The following is a 27090-nucleotide window of genomic DNA, read 5'->3' on the forward strand; positions in this document are numbered from 1 at the left end:
GATCTGTGGATGTCTTTGTGATTAATTACTCTGCTTTAATTATGTTCAATTTGTAGCAATAAAAATACATCCTGCATATCAGATATTTACATTACAATTCATAACAGTAGCAAAATTAGTTATGACGTAGCAAGGAAAAAAATTTAATGGTTGGGGGTCACCACAACATGAGGAACTGTATTAAGGGGTCACGGCTTTAGAAAGGTTGAGAACCACTGCCCTAGGTAGACCCATCATTTTGGGCAATGGATCAATTTCCTCCAACAAATCCCAATATGTAGACAGAATTCTCCAACCAATTGTAACCCATTCACCATCATACATTAAAGACACCACAGACATAATGAAAACATTAGAAGAGATACAATGGGAAGTCCACTGGATCCTAGGGACAATGGACATCAGTTCATTATATACAATAATAGATCACAAACAAAGGAATTGACGCGATGAGAGACAGACTACAACAGAATGGCAACATACACACAGAACAAATAGAGTTCATAACACAAAGTCTAGAATACATCCTCTCACACAATTATTTCCATCATTACTCAAAATTCTACCTACAGACCAGAGGTACAGCCATGGGCACCAGGTTTGCCCCCAGCTACGCCAACATCTTCATGGCCCAATGGGAGGAAGAGGTTGTATCACCAAGACTGGGTGTAAGCCTGGTGCTCTGGCAAAGATACATCAATGATATCATTTTCATCTGGAATAGATCAGAAGAAGAACTAAACACTTTCATACAAGAGATCAATAACAATAACAAGAACCTACACTTCACCACACATACCAGTAAAGAAACTGTCGACTTCCTAGACATCGCAATTAAGAAAAAAGATCAGAACCTCACTTGCAAAACATATCATAAACCAACCGCCAAAAACAGCTATATATTATTTTCCAGTTGCCACCTCCCCAGATGGTTGACCAACATACCCACTAGCCAATTTAGACGTCTAAAAAGAAACTGCACTGACAATGACCAATTTGAATTTGAAGCACAACAATTAAGCAAACAACTACAGATCAAACAGTACCCCACAGAAATAATCAATACTTCCCTCCAAAAAGTCAAGAAAATGGAAAGGAAATCCTTTTTTGCTACAAAACCACCCAACTTAGAGCCCATTGACCCCAAAAAAATAACTTTTATTAGTCTGTTAGTTAGGTGGGCGGCGGCGGCGGCCATTTTATGCAAGCTCAGTGCACCAGCACTGCATCTGAGCTTTTGTGACATTCTAATCCAAGCTTGAAAAACTGCACTAATAATCTGGTTGTAATAAATCACCCTTTTTTGGCAATATACAACATCTAGTGCATTTGCAGGATTAGTCAGTGTGCAATTTTAGCTAGAAATACAGGCATAATTTTCTGGGGTTTTTAAAACACCCTTTTTGTGCAAAATACACTATTTTACATCCCTAGCTGCATCTGGACGTGTGAAATTCAAACGTTATATACAGCTTTCATATTCTGTTAGTAAAAAAAACACTTTTTTAGCAATATACAACATCTGGATTAGTCAGTGTGCAATTTCAGCTACAAAATACAGCCATAATTTTCTGTTTTTTTAAAAACACACTTTTGTTTGCCAAAAACCACTATTTTACAGCAAGTGTGAAATTCAAGTTTAATATATAAAGCTTTCATATTTTGTTAGTAAAAAAAAAAAAAACTTTTTGGGCAATATACAACATCTGGATTAGTCAGTGTGCAATTTAAGTTAGAAATGCAGCCATAATTTTCTGGGTTTTTAAAAACACACTTTTTGGCCAAAATACACCATTTTACAGCCCTTGCAGCATCAGCACGTGTGAAATTCAAGGGTTATATACTGCTGTCATATTCAGTTAAAAACACCCGGTAGGGCAAAAAAAGTTTATTTGGCAGCCTTTGCTGCATATGTCATTGTGAGATACACCCTTTATATATTTGGGTTATATTCAGATATTTGAAATACCGCCATTTGGTGCACAAATCTTTAATTGAGGCCTAGTGTGGGTCAGGGCATGTGAGATACACCCTTTAAATACAGGGGTTCTATTCAGGTATTTGAAATACAGCCATTTTGTGCACAAACATTTAATTGCGGCCTAGTGTGGGTCAGGGCGTGTGAGATACACCCTTTATATACAGGGGTTATATTGTTCTATTAATAAAACACCCTTTTTTGGGCAAAATACACAGTTGTTGCGCCCTTACATCATCAAGACGTTTGAAATTCCAGGGTTATATACTGCTGTCATATTCAGTTATTAAACTACGGTAACAACCGTTTGGGCAAAAAAATAAAAATTGGCAGCCTTTGCTGCAGATGTCATTGTGAGATACACCCTCAAAATACAGGGGTTCTATTGAGGTATTTGAAATACAGCCATTTTGTGCACAAATCGTTAATTGCGGCTTAGTGTGGGTCAGGCCGTGTGAGATACACCCTGTATATACAGGGCTTATATTCTTCTATTAATAAAACACCCTTTTTGGGGCAAAATACACAATTTTTCAGGCCTTTCAGCATCAAGACGTTTGAAATTCCAGGGTTATATACTGCTATCATATTCAGTTATTAAACTAACACCCGTTTGGGCAAAAAAAGTTTATTTGGCAGCCTTTGCTGCATATGTCATTGTGAGATACACCCTTTAAATACAGGGTTTCTATTCAGATATTTGAAATACCGCCATTTTGTGCACAAATCTTTAATTGCGGCCTAGTGTGGGTCAGGGCGTGTGAGATACACCCTTTAAATACAGGGGTTCTATTCAGGTATTTGAAATACAGCCATTTTGTGCACAAACCTTTAATTGCGGCCTAGTGTGTGTCAGGGCATGTGAGATACACCCTTTATATACAGGGGTTATATTGTTCTATTAATAAAACCTTTTTTGGGGAAATATACACAATTGTTGCGCCCTTGCAGTATCAAGACATTTGAAATTCCAGGGTTATATACTGCTGTCATATTCAGTTATTAAACAAACACCCGTTTGGGCAAAAAAAAAATATTTGGCAGCCTTTGCTGCAGAGGTCATTGTGAGATACACCCTTTAAATACCGGGGTTCTATTCAGGTATTTGAAATACAGCCATTTTGTGCACAAATCTTTAATTGCGGCTTAGTGTGGGTCAGGCCGTGTGAGATACACCCTGTATATACAGGGCTTATATTCTTCTATTAATAAAACACCCTTTTTTGGGCAAAATACACAATTTTTTAGGCCTTGCAGCATCAAGACGTTTGAAATTCCCTTTAAATACAGGTTTTTTTTTCAGGTATTTCAAATACAACCATTTTGGGCAAACAAATTTAATTGAGGCCTAGTCTGGTTCAGGGAGTGTGAGATACACCCTTTAAATACAGGGCTTCTATTCAGGTATTTCAAATACAACCATTTTGGGCAAACAAATTTAATTGAGGCCTAGTCTGGTTCAGGGTGTGTGAGATACACCCTGTACATACTGTCGTTCTATTCTACTATGAATTAAACACCCATTTAGGGCAAGATCCTAAATTTGAGAAATATGAGGAGAGCGTTAAATAAGGGACGTGGCCCAGGTCGTGGTGCTGCTGGTGGAGCTCCTGTTGCAGGGAGAGGACGTGGTCGATCTGTGCCAGCTACACGCACAAGTGAAACCCCTTCCTCATGTGCGAGTAGGCGACAGAACCTGCAGCGGTATTTGGTCGGGCCTAATGCGGCTCTACGAATGGTGAGGCCTGAACAAGTACAGGTGATAGTAGATTGGGTTGCTGACAGTGGCTCCAGTTCCTTCACATTGTCTCTTACCCAGTCTCATGCTGAAAGACCAGAGTTGGCACCTGCAGCCGATGTCCATCAGTCTTTCACCTCACCCCCTTGCAAATCAGCCAAGCAGTCTGAGCCCCAAGTCATGCAGCAGTCTCTTCTGCTTTTTGATGACTCTGTTAGCAGGATTTTCTTAGGGCCATCCACCTAGCCCTGCCCCAGAAGTGGAAGAGATTGAGTGCATCGATGCCCAACCACTTATCTTTCAAGATGAGTACATGGGAGGACCATCGCTGCACTTCTCGGATGATGATGAAACACAGGTGCCAACTGCTGGGGCTTTCGAAAGTGTGCAGACCGAAAAGGAGGGCAGGGGTGAAGACTGGGTGGAAGATGATGTGGAGAATGATGAGGTCCTCGATGCCACACGGAATCAAGGTCATGCGAGTGACCTATGTAGTTTGCAGGAAGAGGCGGTGGTCGCACAGAGCCACCAGCACAGCAGAAAAAGGAGCAGGGTGCAAAAGCGGAGGGCCTGTTCTCTAGACAGTACGCATGCTACTGCCCACCGCAGCAAGGGACTGAGCACACCAAAGCCAGCTCCAAGGAGTTCCCTGGCATGGCAGTTCTTCTGACAATGTGCTGACAACAAGACACAAGTGATTTGCGCATTGTGCAATCAGAGCCTGAAGCGAGGCATAAACATTCTCAACCTGAGCACAACCTGCATGACCAGGCATTTAAGTGCAAAGCACGAGCTGCAGTGGAGTAGACACCTCAAAAACTAAGAAAGGTCTCTGGCTCCTCCTGCTTCCTCTTCTACTGCAGTCTCGGCCTCTTTATCCACCTCTGGAGTGACAGTGCCACCTGACATCCCACAAACAGAGGATCTTCCAGCAACACCACCACCTGGGTCACCAAGCATCTCCACAATGTCCTACGGAAGCGTTCAGCTCTCCATCTCCCAAACGCTGGAGAGGAAGAGGAAGTACCCCCCTACCCACCCGCGATCACTAGCCCTGAATGCCAGCATTTCTAAATTACTGGCCTTTGAAATGCTGTCATTCCGTCTGGTGGGGACAGATAGTTTTAAAGGCCTTATGGTGGTGGCTGTCCCACAGTACGTCGTGCCCTGCCGCCACTACTTTTCCAGGTGAGCCATCCCTTCCCTGCACAACCAAGTAGGGGACAACGTACCATCCTTAATTCCGTCACTGGAGCGGGATCTTAAGATGCGTGAGTACAAGCGCACGCTGGTAAATGCGCTGCTGGTGGCATTCCCACCTGACAGCGGGGACACAGTGGAAGCACAAGGCGAAGGCAGAGGACGAGGAAGAGGTCGCCAACGCAGCTGGGGCACTTCCAGCACCTCAGAAGGCAGGGTTAGCATGGCCCTGCCTTACATTTTCGGGTGAAGTTCACCAATTTTTGGGTGTGAAGTACCACTGCTATACCTAGTTAACAGCTTAATAAATTTCAATAATTTTTCTTTAACTTTTTCGGGTGACAATAAACAATTATTTTCTGTCATAGACCCCTGCTGTACCAAGTAGACATGTTAATAAATTTCACTAATTTTTCTGTTACATTCTTGGGTTGACATTATACAATTTTAGACGTGAATAAACCCCTGCTGTGCATAGGTGACAGGGAATAAAATTTCAGAAATTCTTCTTTAATTGATGCGCGCCACATCCTTTCATTAAATGCTTAAACTTTAACAAGTTGTACCACATTTGCGCTTCAATAATTTGTCCCACAATTCCGCTTTACTCTTTTGGCCAACCTTTGCGCTTCAATACTTTGTCACACATTTCCGCTTTACTCTTTTGGCCCACATTTGGGCTTCTGTAAGTTGTACCACATTTGTGCCTCAATAACTTTTCCCATAATTCCGCTTTACTCTTTTGGCCCACATTTGGGCTTCTGTAATTTGTCCCAAATTTTCACCTCAATAACTTTTCCCATAATTCTGCTTTACTCTTCTGGCCCACATTTGGGCTTCTGTAATTTATCCCACATTTGCGATTAAACAGCTTTTCCCACATTTCCGCTCGATCCCAATTTTTTAAAATGAATTTATCTCCCTTAAATTTGGTCTCTTTTTCTCACGCTCCCTCTCCGGCGTGGAACCCTGATTCGCCGATAACCGTGATCAACATGCTAGGCTCAGAAAAGAACATCGAAAGTTGATACAGAAGATATCCAAATGGATGGTGGATGTCACTGGGGCACCTCTACATAGGTGACAGGAACATAAATTTTAAAAAATCGTCAATTACATTGTCAGGTGACATTTTTCACATTTTGCCGGATAGAAACCCCTGCTCTGCATAGTTGACAGGGAATAAAATGTAATAAATTCTTCATTAATTAATGCGCGTCACATCCTTTCATTCAATGCTTAAACTTTAAAAAGTTGACCCACTTTTACGCTTTAATAATTTGTCCCATAATTCCACTCAATAATTTTAAATTTGAAAAAATGAATCCTCCCTTGGATGTGGTCTTTCTTTCCCACGCTCCCTCTCCGGCGTGAAACCCTGATTCCCCGCCACCCGTGATCACCATGGTAGGCGCAGAAAAGAACATCGAAAGTTGATAGAGCTGAAATTAAATTGGATCGTGAACATCACGGGGACGTGCAACATGGTGGGGCAGTAAGTGTGCACATGCCTACACGAACTGACTGACAGGGGTCAGCCCCTGCAACTTCAGGGTCTCCAAATTGGGCACATGGCCTGAGCTTGCCCTTTACCCCTTGGAGGTGCTGGCCTGCCCTGCAGCCAGTGTATTGCCTAAACGTGTGTTTAGCACGACTGCAGGGGGTTATCATAGGTTATATTCCCAATGTTTTGGGGTGTACCCTAATTTTAAAAAATAAAAATAAATGTAAAACCAAAAAGCAGTGTAGGCTACCTCCTCCTCCACTGCCGCTTCCACCTACACCGCCATATCCACCGCCTCCTCAACCTCCTACTCCATATGGACCTCGTCCTCCTAGATCAAGATTACTATTTTAGATTTTTACGTATTTTATGTTATTTAAAGTCATTTCCCTATCCACATTTGTTTGCAGAGTGCTTGCCATGCTCTTAACCACATTTTGATGCCATTTGCAGCCCTCTAGCCCTTTCCATTACATTTTTACAGCCATTTTAGTGCTCCAAAGTTCGGGTCCCCATTGATTTCAATTGGGTTCGGGTTCGGGATCAAGTTCGGGTCCCGAATTCGAACTTTTTTCCGAAGTTCGGCCGAACCCGTCGAACCCCAACATCCAGGTGTCCGCTCAACTCTATTAACAACGCCTAAACACCCCCCTCTCCCACACCGATATGAAGACAAACCGCAAAAGCACCACCTTATTCACATGATACACTTAAAGAGGACCTTTCACCGATTCTTACCCTATGAACTAACTATACAGATATGTAGAGCGGCGCCCGGGGATCTCCCTGCACTTACTATTATCCCCGGGCGCCGCTCCGTTCTCCTGCTATGCCCTCCGGTATCTCCGCTCACTAAGTTATAGTAGGCGGAGATACCAGTCCCTAAGTTATGGTAGGCGGAGTCTGCTCTAGCGCTGGCCAATCGCAGCGCAGAGCTCACAGCCTGGGAGGTTATTTTCTCCCAGGCTGTGAGCTCTGCAATGCGATTGGCCAGTGCTAGGGCAGACTCCGCCTACCATAACTTAGGGAACGGAGATACCGGAGGGCATAGCAGGACAAATGAGCGGCGCCCGGGGATAATAGTAAGTGCAGTGAGATCCCAGGGCGCCGCTCCACATGTCTGTATACTTAGTTCATAGGGTAAGAATCGGTGAAAGGTCCTCTTTAAGCCACTAGAGAAATCAAATAATCATAAAATTTTAAATCAAAATAACCACAAAAACATTATAAAAAACGAATCCAATAGACTAATACACCATGCCTTAATCAATTGGCACATAAAACGCACCAAAAACGCAATCAAAACGCACATGCGTTTTTCTACATATTGCGTTTTTTTAAATAATGAACATAGACATTCCCAACACGTTATAGAGACACACTTTCATGACTAAAAGTCAACCACAAAACCTCCTCAAGGTGATTAAACAACTAACATCAATAAGAAAAGAAGTAACAACACCTAAACACTCCCCCTAGCCCCCCCACCTCACAGATATGATGCACCCAAACGACTACTAAAATCACAAAACCACAAAAACACCGCAAACACGAATCTAATAAGACAATTCACCGTGCCCTAACCAACTCGCACAAAAAGACACAAACTGGCACACAAATCGCACCAAAAACGCAAACAAAACGTACATGCGTTTTTTCCTACACATTGCATTTTTTTCAAATAATGAACATAGACATTCCCAACATCATATAGAGACATAGTTCAATGACTGACGTGGACTGCAAAACCTCTCCAAGGTTGAATATGTACACAACTGACACACTATAAGTTCTTGTTACTAGGAAATCTATTTATTTATTCATTCATTTATTTCTACCCAGCAAGATGGAAATCCAGCCCACCTTTTTCAATTAACCTTAACCAATTTTTCAATTAACCCCAACCAATTATCTAGCCACACCCCAAGGGCGGATATAAAAGACGCATACATCAGGGATAATGCCAAGCCACTGAAGAAGAAGCAGTTCAGCTTCGAAACGCGTCTGGCCTGTAGTATTATCCCCGCAAGAAAATCGCACCATATCAGTTCATACCGCAGACACTGGAAGAACAGCGGTATCCATCAAACAGCGCGCTAAGAAAACTCTGGCTGCACTCCAGTCACGTGGGACGCCACGTGACCTGCTGGCAGTCACATGATCTACCAGGAAGTAGCGCATACCAGCTACCACAAGCCGGGAGACACGCCACTCAAACACGCCAGGGAGAGATGCTGAGGAGCCATCTAACTAACAAGGTGAACCATATTTACACCGTTAGAACGACACCCTGTCCCCACAAAGTGGAACCGGTTGGTATACCCATATATTTTTTCGGATATTTTTTCGAATATATATTTTCGCGATTACTATTATTTTTTTTGAACATTTTATCGAATATATATTTTTACTATTCATATCTTTCGATTATTTTTTGAATATATACATCATTCTCGAATTTTTCCACATGAACTATTATTTCTGCATGAACTATTATTACCTTCGCATGAAATACTATTTTCGCATGAACTATTTTTACATGAATTATTTTTAAAGATTTTATTACAACCTTGCATGAACTACTCCTAGGATCTTATTACACCTTTTCAGGACCCTGTTATATCTCTGATCATCATTTTTGATCACCATTTTTACCCGATCACCTCACCGAACTTTTTTATCAACCATTTTTTTTCTATATGAATTGGATGTCCTAAATGAAATAAATAAATATTTTCCATACGATATACTGTCTCAGTGTACACTATATCCAAACACGATGCTTACGTGTAGAAATACCTCTCTGCAGCTTCAGGTGATAGAGTGTCTGTTCCACCTTATATACTTACTTGTTTAATTTGTGCACTGTGGGGCACAAACTTCTAAAATGGTGGGGCATGGGAGCAGTTGTCTCCTTGCCCAGAAGTTCACTCTAAAAAGCCAAAGACCACTATTTCTGGAGCTATGAGAGTGGGCACAGTGACATAATCGTCATCTACTGTAAACCACTAGTATCTAGCAAAAATACATCACTATTTCCATATTCTATACACCTGTTTCTGACTTGTTACTACTCATCAGTGTAGTATATGGAACCTATGACTAGGGCTTTGGGGAACCAATCATAGTAACTAGTGATGTCGTTTTCAAAAATTCAATTTTTATGCTTTGCTGAATTTTTTTTCTAAATTTGCTTCATTTCAAATTCATTTGTTATGAAGAGTTAAATAAGCTATATCCCAGCCTGCAGGAAGAGTGTATCTCGGTGTACATAACTGTGCATTGTAGCAACATGCATAGCTAGTTCTTTCTGGTAGTGAAACTGTTACTGTGCATCAGTATGACAACCAGGTCTCATAAAGTATATGAACTTGCACATTGTCGTGCAGGCCAGCAACAGTCCTAGCTAACCTCTAGCTAAACCAAAAGAAAAGCAAAAAGCAATCTTTAGTAAAATAAAAAGTTGAACAAAGGAAGGACATGGAGGCAGTGCCAATTAAGTAGTGGAGGAAAAAAAGATTCTTTAAAGCAATGTTGTGGCAGTGCAAACACATACTTTTGAATCACTTCTGTTAGCTGTAAAATGACTGTGCGTCACTATTAGGTTTAGTTCACACTTAACGCACAGAACAGGTGCAGATCATAATACCTTATCTGAGAGTAGGATTGGCTCCTGATTTTGGTTCACCGTACAGTAACTGCTGGAATTAACTGACCAAATAACTGAAGTGTGAACTCAGCCTGACAGGTCAATGTTAACGTCAGGTATAATGTTCTTAACCATAAAGTGGCCAAAGATTCTTCTATAAAGTAAAAGAGCTGTCTCATTTTACGTCTGCTGTTTCCTCTTAGATTGCTAGCTAACCTGTTCTGTTAGCCATTGATTCTACTAAAGTGGGAAAGAGCCGTCTCATTTCACTGTTTGTGGGGTGTCCACAAAGATTGCTTGATAACCTGTTCTCTTAGGCACTGATTCTACTATAGAGTGAAAGACCTTTCTCATTTCACACCACATAGATTGATAGATAGCCTGTTCTGTTAGCCACAAATTCTACTAAATGGGAAAGAGCAGTCTCATTTTACGCCGTCTGCTGCATCCACATAGATTGATATATAACCTATTTTGTTAGCCAATTGAACAGACAATTTTACAAACATTAGGTCCCTGTCACCTATGCAGAGCAGGGGTTTGTATACGACAAAATTGGTAAAATGTCACCTGACAATGTAACTGACGATTTTTAGAAATTTATGTCCCTGTCACCTATGCAGAGCAGGGGTTTATTCATGGCAAAAATGGTAAAATGTCACCCAAGAATGTAACAGACGCTTTTGCACCCTGCTCCCTCTTTTGCTGTGCTGGTGCCTCTGTGCGACCACTGCCTCTTCCTCCGAACTAGACAGGTCACTCGCATGACCTTGATTCCATGTGGGGTCTAGTATCTCATCATCGTCCACATCATCTTCCACCCACTCTTTACCCCTGCCCTCCTTGTTGGTCTGCATACTGCAGAAAGCTGCAGCAGTTGGCGTCTGTGTTTTGTCATCATCAGAGACATGCTGCGGTGGTCTTCCAATGACCTCATCCTGAAACATAAGTGGTTGGGCATCAGTGCATTCAATCTCTTCCACTTCTGGTGCAGGGCTATGTGGATGGCCCACGGAAACCCTGCCAGCAGAGTCATCAAAAAGCATAACAGACTGCTGCATGACTTGGGGCTCAGACTGCTTGACAGACAGATGGCCATGGGCTGTAGTTGCCAACTCTGATCTTTCAGCAGGGGACTGGGTGGTAGACAATGCGAATGTACTGTAGGCACTGTCAGCCCCCCAATCTACTATAGTACAGTATGTACTTGTTCTGGGTAAATCAAGGGGATAGACGGCTCTACCTCTTAGGCAAATGATAGAGGTGCAGAACTGCTTAGTCTGACTCACCCAGTCAGGAGCATACAATCACAGAAAAACAAGGGTAAGCAGGCACACTCTAATCTGGGTACAAACAAGTATTTTATTTGTAGTAAAATAAGATGGGTCGAGATATAAAATTAGTAAATATAGAGATGGTGGAGATAAAAATATATAAAAAGATAGTCTTTTAGTAGAAAAATATATAAAAAGGTAGTCTTTTAGTAGAAAAATATGAGTAGTGGGTGATCACCACTGGGTAATGAATACCCTGGGTGATACCAGGGTATTCATTACCCAGTGATGTACTTGTTCTGGCCTCACCTGATTCATACTGTCCTAAATGCAGTGTAGGCCGCAAATGTACTTTCTAGCGCAAAAGATGAGCATTTGTCACCCAACTATGTAACAGACGAATTAGTGAAATGTATTTCCCTTTCCACTATGTAGAGCAGGGGTATATCACAGCCAAAAATTGGTGAATTTCACCCGAAAATGTAACAGACAAATTAGAGAAATTTATTAACCTGTCTACTAGGTAGAGCAGGAGTATATCACAGCCAAAAATTGGTGAATTTCACCCAAGAATGTAACAGACAAATTAGTGAAATTTATTTACCTGTCTACTAGGTAGAGCAGGGGTATATCACAGCCAAAAATTGGTGAATTTCACCCGAAAATGTAACAGACAAATTAGTGAAATGACATTAAAGAAAATACGTACAAATAAAAAATAAATAATCTTGATGTATGAGATGGAGGTCCATATGGAGTAGGAGGTTGAGGAGGCGGTGGACATAGCGGTGTAGGTGGAAGCGGCGGTCGAGGAGGATGAGGTAGCCAACACTGGTTTTTGGTTTAAATTTTTTTTTTTAGGTACACCCCAAAAGATTGGGAAATATAAAAAATACAACAATTAGCAATTGCGCTGTAGTATAACAATGGTTGGGTAAGGCCGGTATACATGTCTATTCTGCACAAGGTATGGACAAGTCCTGTGGGATCCATGCATGGCTTATTTTAATGAACGTGAGCTTGTCCACATTGGCTGTGGACAGGCGGCTGCACTTATCTGTGATGACGCCACCTGCTGTGCTAAACACACATTCAGACAATACACTGGCTGCAGGGCAGGCCAGCACCTCCAAGGCGTTAAAGGGAAAGCTCAGGCCATGTGCCCAATTTGGAGACCCAGAAGATGAAGGGGGCAGACCCATCATTCAGTATGTGTAGGCGTGTGCACACATACTGCTCCACCATGTTGCTGAAATGCTGCCTCCTGCTAAGACTTTCCATATCAGCTGGTGGTGCTGGTTATTGTGGCATGCTGACAAAGCTTTTCCACATTTCGGCCATGCTAACCCTGCCTTCTGAGGTGCTAGTGGTGCCCCAGCTGCGTTGGCGACCTCTTCCTCGTCCTCTGCCTTCACCTTGTGCTTCCACTGTGCCCCCGCTGTCAGGTGGGAATGCCACCAGCAGCGCATTTACCAGCGTGTGCTTGTACTCGCGCATCTTACAATCCCGCTCCAGTGACGGAATTAAGGACGGTACGTTGTCCTTGTAATGGGGATCCAGCAGCGTGGCCACCCAGTAATCAGCTCAAGTTAGAATGCGGGCAACTCAGCGTCAGCGGTCGTTGCGGAGACACTGCAGCATGTAATCGCTCATGTGTGCCAGGCTGCCCAGAGGCAACGAAAAGCTGTCCTCTGTGGGAGGTGTATCGTCTGTGTCCTCTGTATCAGCCCAGCCACGCACCAGTGATGGCCATGAGCTGGTTTGGGTGCCACCCTGCTGTGAACATGGTTCCTCCTCCTTCATCTCCTCCTCCTCATCCTCCACCTCGTCATCCTCCAGAACTGTGCCCTGGCTGGACAATTGTGTACCTGGCGTTTGTGGGTGCAGGAACCCACCATCCTAGCCACTTGTGAATGACTGGCCTGAAACCCTACGAAATGATCCCTCTTCCTCCTCCTCCTGTGCCACATCCTCTTCCATCATTGCCCGAAGCGTTTTTTCAAGGAGGCATAGAAGTTGGATAGTAACGCTAAGAACGGCGTCATCGGCACTGGCCATGTTGGTGGAGTACTAGAAACAGCGCAACAAGGCACACAGGTCTCGCATGGAGGCCCAGTCATTGGTGGTAAAGTGGTGCTGTTCTGCAGAGCAACTCACACGTACGTGCTGCAGCTGAAACTCCACTAGCGCCTGCTGCTGCTTGCGCAGTCTGGCCAAGCATGTGCAAGGTGGAGTTCCACCTTGTGGGCACGTCACATATGTGGTGGTGTGCGGGAAGGCCGAAGTTACGCTGCAGCGCTGACAGGCAAGCTGCAGGGTGGGAATGCCGAAAGCGCGCACAGACAGCCTGCACTTTCTGCAGCAGCTCTGACATATCGGGGTAATTTTTAAAGAACCTTTGCACCACCAAATTCAGCACATGCGTCAGGCAAGAGATGTGCGTCAAACCGGCTAGTCACAGAACTTCTACGAGATTTCGCCCTTTATCGCACACCACCAGGCCGGGTTTGAGGCTCTCTGGCACCAACCACTCATCGGTCTGTTATTCCATGCCCATCCACAGCTCCTGCGCGGTGTGGGGTTTGTCCCCGAAACTGCCTGCTGTCGTTTATCCTTGGCTGTGCTGAAGTTGGTGGTGAAGGTGTTACACTGACCGGATGAGGAGGTGGTAGAGGATAAGGAAGCGGAGTAGGAGGAGGAAGAAACAGGAGGCAAACTGAAGCGCCCTGCTATCCTTGGTGGTGGAAGGACATGCGACAAACTGCTATCCGCCTCAGGCCCAGCCGCCACTGCATTTACCCAGTGTGCTGTTAGGGAGATATAATATCCCTGGCCGTGCTTACTGGTCCACGAATCTGTAGTTAGGTGGACCTTGCCACAGATGGCGTTGAGCAGTGCACACCTAATTTTGTCCCCCACTTGGTTGTGCATGGAAGCGATGGCTCGCCTGGAAAAGTTGTGGCGGCTGGGCACGACGTACTGTGGGACACCCACCGCCATAAGGCTTTTAAAACTCTCTGTCTCCACCAGACGAAATGACAGCATTTCAAAGGCCAATAATTTAGAAATGCTGGCATTCAAGGCCAGGGATCGTGGGTGGGTACTTCCTCTTCCGCTCCAGTGTTTGGGAGATAGAGAGCTGAATGCTTCCATAGGACATTGTGGAGATGCTTGGTGATCCAGGTGGTGGCGTTGCTGGCAGATACTCTTTTTGCGGGGTGGCAGGTGCCACTGTCACTCCAGAGGTGGATGAAGAGGCCGAGACTGCAGCAGAAGAGGAAGCAGGAGGAGCCAGAGACCTTTCTTTCTTTTTGAGGTGTCTACTCCACTGCAGCTCGTGCTTTGCACTTAGATGCCTGGTCATGCAGGTTGTGCTCAGGTTGAGAACATTTATGCCTCGCTTCAGGCTCTGATTGCACAGCATGCAAACCACTCGTGTCTTGTCATCAGCACATTGTCTGAAGAACTGCCATGCCAGGGAACCCCTAGGAGCTGGCTTTCATGTGCTCAGTCCCTTGCTGCAGTGGGCAGTAGCAGGCGTACTGTCTAGGGGACCTCATCGTCCTCCACATCATCTTCCACCCAGTCTTCACCTCTGCCCTCCTTGTTAGTCTGCACACTGCAGAAAACCACAGCAGTTGGCACCTGTGTTTCGTCATCATCCGAGACGTGCTACGGTGGTCCTCCCATGTACTCATCCTGAAACATAAGTGGTTGGGCATCGGTGCACTCAATCTCTTCCACTTCTGGCGCAGGGGTATGTGGATGGCCCTGGGAAACCCTGCTAGCAGAGTCATCAAAAAGCAGAAGAGACTGCTCCATGACTTGGGGCTCAGACTGCTTGGCTGATTTGCAAGGGGGTGAGGTGAAGGACTGATGGACATGGGCTGCAGGTGCCAACTCTGATCTTTCAGCAGGAGATTGGGTGGGAGTCAATGTGAAGGAACTGGAGGCACTGTCAGCAACCCAATCTACTATCGCCTGTACTTGTTATGGCCTCACTATTCGTAGAGCCGCATTAGGCTTGACCAAATAACGCTGCAGGTTCTGTCGCCTACTCTCACCTGAGGAAGGTGTTTCACTTGTGCGTGTAGCTGGCACAGATCGACCACATCCTCTCCCTGCAACAGGAGCTCCACCAGCAGCACCACGACCGGAGCCACGTCCCTTAATTGACGCTCTCCTCATTCTCCACAAATTTAGGATCTTGCCCAAAATGTTTTTTTTATAACAGACTATAACAGCAGAATCTAACGCTTGTATTTCAATGTGAAAAATGCAGCAAAGGCCGCAAATTTAGTATTTTGCCCAAAATGGGTGTTTTTTTAATAACAGAATATTATTGCAGTATTTCAATCTTGTATTTCACACTGACACATGCAGCAAAGGCCCCAGATGTAGGGTATTGCCCAAAATTGGTGTTTTTTTTAAACCCAGAATATTATGGCAGTATTTCAAGCTTGTATTTCACATTGACAGATGCAGCAAAGGCCCCAGATGTAGGGTATTGCCCAAAATGGGTGTATTTTTAAACCCTGAATATTATTGCAGTATTTCAAGCTTGTATTTCATGCTGACAGATGGAGCAAATGCCGCAAATTTAGTATTTTGCCCAAAATGAGTGTTTTTTTAATAACAGAATATTATTGCAGTATTTCAAGTTTGTATTTCATACTGACACATGCAGCAAAGGCCGCAAATTTAGTATTTTGCCAAAAATTTGTGTTTTTTTTAAATAACAGAATATTATAGCAGTATTTCAAGCTTGTAATTCACACTGAGAGATGCAGCAAAGGCCGCAATTATAGTATTTTGCCCAAAATGGGTGTTTTTTTAATAACAGAATATAACAGCAGTATCTAACGCTTGTATTTCACACTGACAGATGCAGCAAAGGCTGCAAATTTAGTATTTTGCCCAAAATTTGTGTTTTTTTAATAACAGAATATAACAGCAGTATCTAACGATTGTATTTCACACTGACAGATGCAGCAAAGGCTGCAAATTTAGTATTGTGCCCAAAATGGGTGTTTTTTTAATAACAGAATATAACAGCAGTATCTAACGCTTGTATTTCACACTGACAGATGCAACAAAGGCTGCAAATTTAGGATTTTGCCCAAAATGGGTGTTTTTTAATAACAGAATATAACAGTAGTATTCAACACTTGTATTTCACACTGACAGATGCATCAAAGGCCGCAAATTTAGTATTTTGCCCAAAATGTTATTTTTTTTAAATAATAGAATATTATTGCAGTATTTCAAGCTTGTATTTTACACTGACAGGTGCAGCAAAGGCTGCAAATTTTGTTTTTTGCCCAAAATGGGTGTTTTTTTAATAACAGAATATTATTGCAGTATCCAACACTTGTATTTCACACTGACAGATGCAGCAAAGGCTGCAAATTTAGTATTTCTCCCAAAATGGGTGTTTTTTTAATAATAGAATATAACAGCAGTATCTAATGCTTGTTTTTCACACTGACAGGTGCAGCAAAGGCCGCAAGTTTAGTATTTTGCCCAAAATGGGTGTTTTTTAAATAATAGAATATAACAGCAGTATCTATCGCTGGTATTTTACACTGACAGATGCAGAAAAGGCTGCAAATTTAGTATTTTGCCCAAAATGGGTGTTTTTTAATAACAGAATATAACAGCAGTATCTGACGCTTGTATTTCTTTTACTGAAAAGCTTGGGTTCGGGTCCGGGGCCCAAAAATCGTAAAGTTAAGTACAAACCCAAACTTTACAGTTCGGGTTCGCTCAACCCTATTACAAAGCTTAAATTTGAGAATCAAGGCATAATATAATTGGTTATCTATTAAACAAGGTAGACACCCCAATAACAGTAGAACTAGACAGCTTATTCCCCCCAATTTCAGAATCAAGGCCTAATTGAATTGCTTATCTATGAAACAAGGTGGACACCCCAATAACAGTAAAATTAGACAGCTTATTCACCTCAATTTGAGAATCAGGGAGGACACTATTTAATTAGATGCCTCCTTGCCCTAAACAGGAGGCATTGATGCAGACTGCGCTGTCTTCTGTGGATCTCAGATTACAGCCACTGTACTGCCCCTGCAGTCTCCCTATGTTCTCCCTACAGTGTGTAAAAACTCTTCCTATGATCTCCTTACACTTTCTCTGCACTGTCCCTGCACTCTCCCTATCCAAAATTCCACAATTAAAAGCTTTTAGCAACACTGTCCATAGCGCTTGTCACATCTCTTAATATGCTCCTCACAGTGAAATGGTGAAGACTATGCAGAATAAGGCTTTTTAAGGGCTGTGACATCACAGAGGCTGGCTAGCTGCTGATTGGCTGTCTGCACGGCATTATGGGTGATCTCGCATTCACGGGCTTCTTACTTTCACTTTTTAACATGTGTAGCCACCATTTTAGGAAAAGAAACAATTTGTTACCACGAAGTGCAAGGAAATTCGGATTTGTTGCGAAACAAATCTTTCCTAAACTTCGGATCGAATTCCACTTCAGATGCTTTGATTTGCCCAACACTAATAGTAACCAGTAAAGTTATGGACTAGTGGAAGGAATCATGTGAACCTGTTTTTATCTACAGTGGTGCTTGAAAGTTTGTGAACCCTTCAAAAGTTTCTATATTTCTGTATAAATCTGACCTAAAATGACATCAGATTTTCACACAAGGTCTACAAGTAGATAAAGATAACTAAGGGCTCTTTCACACTTGCGTTGTCCGGATCCGGCGTGTACTCCATTTGCCGGAATTACACGCCGGATCCGGAAAAACGCAAGTGAAATGAAAGCATTTGAAGACGGATCCATCTTCAAAATGCGTTCAGTGTTACTATGGCACCCAGGACCCTATTAAAGTCCTGGCTGCCATAGTAGTAGTGGGGAGCGGGGGAGCAGTATACTTACAGTCCGTGCGGCTCCCGGGGCGCTCCAGAATGACGTCAGAGCGCCCCATGCGCATGGATGACGTGATCCATGTGACACGTCATCCATGAGCGTGGGGCGCCCTGACGTCACTCTGGAGCGCCCGGGGAGCCGCACGGACGGTAAGTATACTGCTCCCCCGCTCCCCACTACACTTTACCATAGCTGCCAGGACTTTAGCGTCCTGGTAGCCATGGTAACCATTCAGAAAAAGCTAAACGTCGGATCCGGCAATGCGCCGAAACGACGTTTAGCTTAAGGCCGGATCCGGATTAATGCCTTTCAATGGCCATTAATTCCGGATCCGGCCTTGCGGCAAGTGTTCAGGATTTTTGGCCGGAGCAAAAAGCGCAGCATGCTGCGGTATTTTCTCCGGCCAAAAAACGTTCCGGTCCGGAACTGAAGACATCCTGATGCATCCTGAACGGATTTCTCTCTATTCAGAATGCATTAGGATAAAACTGATCAGGATTCTTCCGGCATAGAGCCCCGACGACGGAACTCTATGCCGGAAGAAAAGAACGCAAGTGTGAAAGAGCCCTAAATCAAACAAAATAGTCAAAAATATTATAATTCATCACTTGAGGAAAATGATCCAATATCACATGTCTGAGTGGCAAAACTATGAGAACCTTTAATATTAACAGATAATCCAAAGGTGAAATTAGAGTCAGGTGATTTAAATAAATGGCATAACAATCAGGTTTCAAAGAGTGACCTGTTTTACTTAAAGTACAGGGATCTTGCCTAATCTTCCCTATACGTTTGTGGAAGTGTATCATGACACGAACAAAAGAGATTTCTGAGGACCTCAGAAGAAGAGTTGCTGATACTCATTTGGGTAGAAAAGGTTACAAAACCATCTCCAAAGAGTTTAGACCCAACCAATCCACACACAGACACTCAGACTCAGACATTTAAAGGGAGCCTGTCACCATGAAAACACAATTTAAGCTACAGGCACCATGTCATAGAACAGGAGAAACTGAGCAGATTAATGTATAGTTTTACTGTATAAGAAATGGTTCAGTAAAACTGGTATTATATTCATTTAAAGTTCTGCTCATTCTGGGCAGTGCTATCAGTGATTGGCAGCTATGTCTGTATACACAGTCATAGAGGGAATGTTGTCAAACACTGATAGGACTGATAGGTCACAAAGGAGCCCAAGGTAACCTCTAAGCAACAACAGGCCTTTCTCACATTAAGTAATGTTAATGTTCATGAGTCCACCATCAGGAGGACCCTCAACAACAATGATGTGCATGGCAGGATTGCACTGATCTCCAAAAAGAACACTGCTGCCTGTTTGCAGTTTGCCAAAGATCACCTGAACAAGTCAGAAGGATATTGAAAACAATGTTCTGTGGATGGATGAGACCAAAATAGAAATTTTTGGTTTAAATGAGAAGCAAGGTGTTTGGAGAAAGGAAGATAAAGTATTCCAGCATAAAAACCTCATCCCATCTGTGAAACACGGTGGTGGCAGTATTATGGTTTGGCCTTTTTTGCTGCACAAACAAATTCTGAATTATACCAGTAAATTTTAAAGGAAAATGTCAGGACATCTCAGCGTGAGCTTAATCTGAAGACAGCATGGGTCATGGAGAAAAACAACGACCCTAATCACACAAGTCTTTCTACTAGGGATGAGCAAAGGGAGCTTTGGATTCTACATCCGAAGTCGTTTTGCTAAAAAGTTTGTTTAATGCTGTACTGAGATCTGTCTCCGTACAGCATTAGGCCTCATGCACACGACAGTGTTCTTTCACTGTCAGTGATTTGGCTTCAGTGGTCTGTGTCCGATTTTGCTTCAGTTGTGTTTCCTTGTGTCTTCCTTTTTTTTTTTGTCTGACAGGGGGGAAAAAAGGAAGGTTAATGAAAAGTGTAATTTTATTGCACCAAGGTCTTGTAGAAAAAAACGGACATGGACGCGGACATGGATGACATACCAGTTGTGCATCCGTTTTTTTTGATGGACCCATTGACTTGAATGGGTCCATCCTCCATTTTCCACTGACAAGAATAGGACAGGTAATATTTTTTTGACGGACTGGAATCACGGATAACGGACACGGAGAAAAAACGGAGGACTATCAGTTTTTTTTCACAGCTCCATAGAAATGAATGGGACCTCCGCTAAACTGTGAAAAATGACGGAATGGACGCGGATGCACACAACGATCGTGTGCATGAGGCATTAAAATGTACTGCCTCCGATGAGGTGAAGTTAGTTATCTGCAAAGTTGCGCAAGACTTCATTGAATAAGGGTCCATTCACACGTCCGTTGTTTCTTTCCTGATCTGTTCCGTTTTTTGCTGAACAGATCTGGACCAGATCTGGACCCATTCATTTTCAATGGGTCCTGAAAAAAATCAGACATTGAGCTGTCCGTTTTTTTCCAGGACCCATTGAAAATGAATGGGTCCAGATCTGGTCCAGATCTGTTCAGCAAAAAACGGAACAGATCAGGAAAGAAAAAACGGACGTGTGAATGGACCCTAACTTTGGTATTCGATTTTTAAAGTGGAAAACCACTTTAAAACTTGGAACTCGGCTTTGATTCTGAGTGGTTCCCAGCTGAACTACTCAACAATTGCTGGAAACGTTCAGTGGCAGTTATAAGAGGGTTACACCAGATACTGAAGGCAAAGGTTCACATACTTTTTCCACTCACAGACAGGTGATATTGATAATTTTCCTCAATAAATACATGACTAAGTATAATATTTTTTAATAATTTGTTTGCTTCTGTGAAAATCTGATGTAGAATTAGGTCAAAATTATGTAGAAATATGGAAAATTCTGAAGGGTTCACAAACAAGTACGACTGTAGATAGACAGATATGAGATATGAGCATGTAGAAGGGATCACAGCACTCCTGGGATACAAAAAAAGGTTTGAGATCCGCACACCCTAGATCTTGGGTGCTCGTGAAGGACAAACGTCAATTGATTCACAGAGGAAATCCACAACACACCATTACAATTTCATCATTATATGCCACCTCTGGGTGGCATATAACAGTATCCTTGGATCCCTTAACCTCTACATATAATGGTGTCCTCACTTTGTCTAATGCCTTTCCTAACCATTCAATGCTCCCCGCCTTCCAAAACGGTCCCCGACCCCTTATATATGCCTCCTATAGCCATTACTAATATTTAATATTGAAGATTTATCTTTTAAATGTTTGATCACGAATATATCTGTATGCATAAAGGCAATAATATGCTTTACATTCTATTACTATACGTATTGTCCACTGCTTTTTTTCCCCTTCCGCCCTGGACCACCGAGCTGCTGCTGCTTGTCCGCTCAGATTTAAAATTCTATACCATATGTCGAGATCATCTTACAGTGATTTATATTGTTTAGCCTGATAATAGTCTCCAGCTTTGCATCATTGTTCCGTCCACAAATATTTATTTTGTTTATCATATATTCTTTACAGATCCCTTGATAACGTTGGGTGTATTACTGAATTAATTATAATGCTTGAATAATTACTCTGGATGGAACAAAAGTTTGATGTATGAACTATCATGAGTTAAAAAAACACTAATTGATGAAATGGTAATGGTGTGCCGTGGATTTCCTCTGTGAAGCACTCCTGAGATGTGAAAAAAAGTAGTAGATTTATTCCTTTGTATCAATAAAACTGCAACATTTCAGCTCCCACCTGGAGCTTTTTTCAAGCACATTGTGATACGTATACACACATAATGATTTACATAGACCAACTGCAGGTGGTGACATCACAATGAGCATAATTAATAGTGACAAAAAATACATAAACAATAGAATTTAATTAACCCTTTCAACCCCGGGCCAGTTTTCACCTTACTGCCCAGGCCAATTTTTGTAAAATCTGACATGTGTCACTTTATGTGGTAATAACTTTAAAACACTTTTACTTATACAGGACATTCTGAGATTGTTTTCTAGTCACATATTGTACTTCAGGACAGTGGTAAAATTCAGTCAAAATATTTCATTTTTATTTATTAAAAAAATACCAAATTTTCCAAAAATTTGGGAAAATTAGCAAATTCCAATAAAATGACCCCATTTTGGAAACTACGGGATAAGGTGCCAGTTTTGTTGGTACTATTTTAGGGTATATATGACTTTTGGTTGCTCTATATTACACTTTTTGTGAGGCAAGGCAACAAAAAAAAGCTGTTTTAGCACCATTTTTATTTTTTGCTATTTACAATGTTCATCTGGCATGTTAGATCATGTGGTATTTTATAGAGCAGGTTGTTACAGATGCGTCAATACCAAATATGACTACTTTTTTGGGTTGTTTGTTTCAGTTTTACATAATAAAGCATTTTTGAAAAAAAATTTTTTGTTTTTTTTTGTGTCTCCATATTCTGTAAGCCATAGTTTTTTTAAATTTTTTGGGCGATGTAGGGGCTAATTTATTTCAGTATGAGATGACGGTTTGATTGGTACTATTTTAGTGTGCATATAACTTTTTGATCACTTGGTATTATGCTTTTTATGATGTAAGGTGACAAAAAAAATGTCTTTTTTTACACCTTTTTTATTTTTCTTACGGTGTTCATCTGAGGGGGTTAGGTCATGTGATATATTTTTAGAGCAGGTTCTCACGGATGTGGCAATACCTAAAATGTACACTTTTTATAATTTATTTAAGTTTTACAAAATGATATTTTTGAAACAAAAAAATATCATGTTTTAGTGTCTCCATAGTCTGAGAGCAATAGTTAAATTTTTTGGGGCGATTGTCTTAGGTAGGGTATCATTTTTGTGGGATGAGATGATTTAGATTGGCACTATTTTGGGGTACATATGACTTTTTGACCGCTCGCTATTACACTTTTTGTGATGTAAGATGACAAAAAAATTAGGTCATGTGGTATTTTGATATAGCAGGTTGTTACGGATGCGACGATACCTAATATGTCTACTTTTTTTATTTTATTTTTAAATTTAACAGAATAAAATCATTTTTGAAACCCCAAAAATCATGTTTTAGGCCTCTTTCACACGGGCGTTGCTGAAAAATGCGCGGGTGCGTTGCGGGAACACCCGCGATTTTTCCGCGCGAGTGCAAAACATTGTAATGCGTTTTGCACTCGCGTGAGAAAAATCGCGCGTGTTTGGTACCCAAACCCGAACTTCTTCATAGAAGTTCGGGCTTGGGATCGGTGTTCTGTAAAAAGTATTATTTTCCCTTATAACATGGTTATAAGGGAAAATAATAGCATTCTGAATACAGAATGCTAAGTAAAACAGGGCTGGAGGGGGTTAAAAAAAATAAAAAATCATTTAACTCACCTTAATCCACTTGCTCGCGATGCGGGCATCTCCGTCTGACTCTTTTACTGTATAGGACCTGTGGAGAGCATTAACTATAGTTTAAGGACCTGGGATGACGTCACTCTGGTCATCACATGGTACGTCACATGATCTTTTACCATGGTGAATCACCATGGTAAAAGATCATGTGACGTACCATGTGATGACCGGAGTGACATCATCCCAGGTCCTTAAACTATAGTTAATGCTCTCCACAGGTCCTATACAGTAAAAGAGTCAGACGGAGATGCCCGCATCGCGAGCAAGTGGATTAAGGTGAGTTTAATGATTTTTTATTTTTTTAACCCCCTCCAGCCCTGTTTTACTTAGCATTCTGTATTCAGAATGCTATTATTTTCCCTTATAACCATGTTATAAGGGAAAATAATAAGGTTCGGGTCTCCATCCCGATCGTCTCCTAGCAACCGTGCGTGAAAATCGCACCGCATCCGCACTTGCTTGCGGATGCTTGCGATTTTCACGCAACCCCATTCATTTCTATGGGGCCTGCGTTACGTGAAAAACGCACAAAGAGGAGCATGCTGCGATTTTCACGCAACGCAAAAGTGATGCGTGAAAATCACCGCTCGTGTGCACAGCCCCATAGAAATGAATGGGTCAGTATTCAGTGCGGGTGCAATGCGTTCACCTCCCGCATCGCATCCGCGCGGAATACTCGCTCGTGTGAAAGGGGCCTTAGTGTTTCCATAGTCTGAGAGCCATAGTTTTTTTATTTTTTGGCCGATTGTCTTAGGTAGGGGCTCATTTTGTGTGGAATGAGGTGACGGTTAGATTGGTACTATTTTGGGGGGCATACGCCTTTTTGATAGCTTGGTGTTGCACTTTTAGTGATATAAGGTAATAAAAAAATGATTTTTTTAGCACACATTTTATATTTTTGACAGTGTTCAACTGAGGGTATTCACCTGAGGGGTTACGTCATGTGATATTTTTATAGAGCCGGTCGATACGGATGTGGCAATACCTAATATGTCAACTTTTTTTCCCTATCTTTTAAAAAAAAAAATTACTTTATTTTGGGAAAAGGATGCTTTTTTTTTTTACTTGAAACAATATTTTTTGTGAAACTTGATATTTTTTTTTGTTTTTTATTTACTTTTTTCCCCCACAACTTTTGGGGGTCTGATCCCCTTTACAATGCATCACAATACTTCTGTATTGTGTTGCATTGGCTGTAAGTATATTACTCAATGTAATACACTTACAGCCTGCTTCCTGTGAGATTCAGGTGGCTGGATATCACAGGCTTTCCCGGAAGGCAGACACGATGCCTAAGGAAGGCATCGGGCTGCCTTCCCTGCCATCGGGTCCCCGTTACAGCACATGTCTGAAGCCCACACGTGCAGCGGTCAGCGCTGACCGCGGCAGTGCAAGGGTTAATGCGCGATGCGCATACAGCAGGGGTCTGGCTAACGGTTACAGCTGGTCCCCTGCAACTGATCGGGCTGGTGCAGCAGTAATAGTACTGCGCTGGGCGGCAAGTCATGTCCCGCTACGCCGTACTATTACGGCGCTGGTCGGGAAGGGGTTAATCATAGATAGACAATGAGTAAAAAAAATATACTCATAGACATTCATGTCATCAAAATGCATATTAAAAAAATACCTTATTCCTTCTACATGCTATTTGAGACTATTTGATCAAGGTCTGGGTTAGGTACACCATACATTGAATACTTTGCTTAGTGCTGCTGTCTCCTTCTTTTGTTTATTTAGATATAAGATAGATTAGATAGATATACATTAGATAGATAGATGGATAGATAGATAGATAGATAGATAGATAGATAATAGATAGATTAGATATACATTAGATAGATAGGAAGATAATAATTACATTATAATACAGTTTCAACATTATAACTATTATATATTAAAATTACAGCTCGCACAATCTGACTCTTGAATCTGACAGTATTTGGTCATGTGCAGCTCACATTCATGTTGTTCCGATGAGCATTAAGTAAGAACATATTATCCTGTAACTTCCCCCAAATCAATGCCTCTTAAAAATTGTATTTTTTATCCATGGAAGAAATAGATCGCAACTGCATCACATTTCCCGTAATAGCAAATCACACTTAATTTAACAGAGAATAGGTACCTACATTACTTGTTACCATAGTGACAAAAATATGTAATGTTCTGCAAAATGCTTTCAATTGCTTTAAACTATAAAACCCAAAACAGCCACCCTATGGTATGGAAGTAGAAATAAGGGTAATTTTCTGCCTTGCTGATTAAAATGTTATCCCCTTAGGCACCTTACGCTCAGCAGCAGGTCAGCCACAATCAGGTGATGTAATTCTAGCTTACAGATTTGTCTGGATCTCTTGCCACCTGTGACTCCGCGATTTAATTCCTGCTATATTATTGTGCCAGTGCAAATCTAATACCAGCATTGCATACCTCGGGCGAGATCATGGATTAGGAGCACTTTGTGCTTCTGTAAACTCTGTCCCTTACATGCATTGCAAAGACGTGTTGCCACAGGAGGCACTGAAGAAAGCGTCAGAAGCCTGGACAAAGGGTAATGACTCTGGAAACTAAACATAAAGTATATATGGTTTTGTGCCGTCCAAATGCACTCTAAACTTTATGTGATACTCATATCAGTGTCAGACTGGGTTGCCTGGGGCCCTCCAGTAAAATTCATTCTAGGGGCCCAACTGTATAGCTATATGCTCACCTAAATGTAATCTCAGCCCCATGATGCAACTATGATAACAAACTGGATAGACTCTCTACCTAGTTTTTATATTGACATGGGCTGGTTAAGGTGCTGTATGTTGCCTGTCCTTATGTAGTACCATCAGCCTACTGTGTCATGTGCCATTTTTGTAGGGTTTGGAGGACTAGGGGCCCACTTGGGGATTAACCTGTTGCCCTGTGGGCAATTTTGAGCCTGCTATATACAATACTCACAAAAAGTTGGGGATATTTGGCTTTCATATAAATCACAGAAAAAAATGCACCAAACAGATATGCCACTGACTATACTGGCTAGTCATACAAGCAGATATTAAAAGCTGAGACTTTTGCCAATATATTCCTGTCAGGAACATATCGGAGCCCATCATGCACCAAGTCACGGTCTCTCAGCATGGCAAGGGGTCCTACCACTACGCTAACTATGGTGTGAACACGGTCTGAAGGTGATGTAATCCAGTTCACAGCCAAGCTTCCACACAACCGCCTAGCAGGACAACGAATGCAATGTGAACAAAGCCAGACTGTAAGCCACACCCATATCAGACAGTGTGATGGAGGTTACCAGGTGCAAAAGAATGTTTAAATGCCAGGTAAAGGCACATTCAATACATATAAAACACAATCACAGAAATAGTGGCAAATATGGGAGAGCTGCTCAAACCCCAAACACTGTAGCGTGTTTTTCATTGGGGGAGCAGTCCCACCGGATGTGGACCGCAGCAAACGACTATCCCCAGCAAAAAAATGCATACAATG

This window comes from Bufo bufo, chromosome 1 (genome assembly GCF_905171765.1).
Source record: "Bufo bufo chromosome 1, aBufBuf1.1, whole genome shotgun sequence".
Taxonomy (NCBI): Eukaryota; Metazoa; Chordata; class Amphibia; order Anura; family Bufonidae; genus Bufo; species Bufo bufo.